Consider the following 1,543-nt stretch of genomic DNA (forward strand, 5'->3'; position numbering starts at 1 on the left):
TTTCCAGTTTCTTAGCTGCTCACTGGAAACTGTCACTCCTAATGCAGGACAATTTTATGGCAGTTGCAGATGTTTTTCATTTCTGAAACTAAGGAGTGCTCACGTTTTTTTTTTAAATTATTATTCTTTCAGATTCTCTAATTCAAAACAAGATGACAGCAGAGGAGAATGCTAATTTCTGTTCAATGCCTTCCATTGAACCATGACAAAATTACAAAATCTATAAAGAAATCCCTAAGAATAACAGGAAAAATATTATCTAGCAGAGGTATTCAAAACATGGCACAGGTTCCATTTAGGTGTTTAGATATGAGACAGTGCTTTCCTGTGGTTGCTAACCAATGAAGTTTTGTGGATTAAACTAGCACAAATTTATTATCTCGCGGCACAGCTATTAACTCTATGAGACAGAAGAACAACCTTCCAGGGAAACTGTAGCCACCTGTGCAATAGTGGCTTGACTGTGGTGGGGAGAATTGACTGCCCACTGATTGCATTTCAGGAGTGTTGCAAAATGTCTTGTTGGAGAGGACCTGAGCCAGGCACTATAAGCTCAACTAATATCCCAGGTCCAGGGTTGTCATAAGCCCAAGTAGAGAATTTACTACTGATGTAACTAAACTAACAAAGTATTATACTGACTTATTAATATCTATGCTTATGCACATAGAAAAATGTGGTCTCTAGAGTTAATCAGAGAAGCCTGTCCCTACAACAAATTACAATGAATTTAGAAATTCATTGCTTTCTTGGTTGAAGAGAATGAGCCATGGTTGTACAGACAGTCCTGAAAAAGAAGATACTTACTCTATTAACGTCTAAAACTCTGGAGACAGGAAGTAAAAGCTGGAAGATGGAGTGCATAGATGAAAAATGCCACTCTTTAAACATGATATATATCTATATATGAATATATATATATATATTACAACCATCATGTCACAGCAACCCAAGTTACCTGCACAGGTCTCACATAAGACTGGTCCTCTCAACAGGCAGTCATAGATGATGACCCATGAGGATGCTGTTGCTGTGATAAAACACCATGACCAAAAACAAACTGGGGAAGAAACAATTGATCTCAATTTACAACTTTTAGGTCACGTTCCATCACTGGAGAAAATCAGGGCAATAACAAGGAGGTAGGAACTGAAGCAGAAGCCATAGAGGGTGGCTGGTTACTGGCTTGCTCTCAATGACTTACTCAGTTTGCCCTTTCATACCATCTAGAACAATCTGCCCAGAGGCAATACTTATCCCAATAAGCTAGGATCCCACATGTCAATCACCAATTAAGAAAATATAGACTTGCCTAAAGGCAAGTATTATGGAGGCATTTTCTCAATGGAGAGTCCTCTTCCCAAATGACTCTAGCTTATGTCACGTTGACACAAACCACTGCCAGTGAGGAGCAGCTCCAAAGGTCCTACCTTTACTTCTGAACTGTCAGCTATTGATAGACTCTGAGAGAAGGGAAAATCACTATTCTTAGTTGTGTGCTCACTGATGAGTCTGCCAGGCTTCAGTGGATAGCCCAAAACTC

The sequence above is a fragment of the Alexandromys fortis genome, unplaced genomic scaffold (genome assembly GCF_014885135.2).
Source record: "Alexandromys fortis isolate MF-2015 unplaced genomic scaffold, M_Fortis_MF-2015_v1.1 scaffold_11, whole genome shotgun sequence".
Lineage (NCBI taxonomy): Eukaryota > Metazoa > Chordata > Mammalia > Rodentia > Cricetidae > Alexandromys > Alexandromys fortis.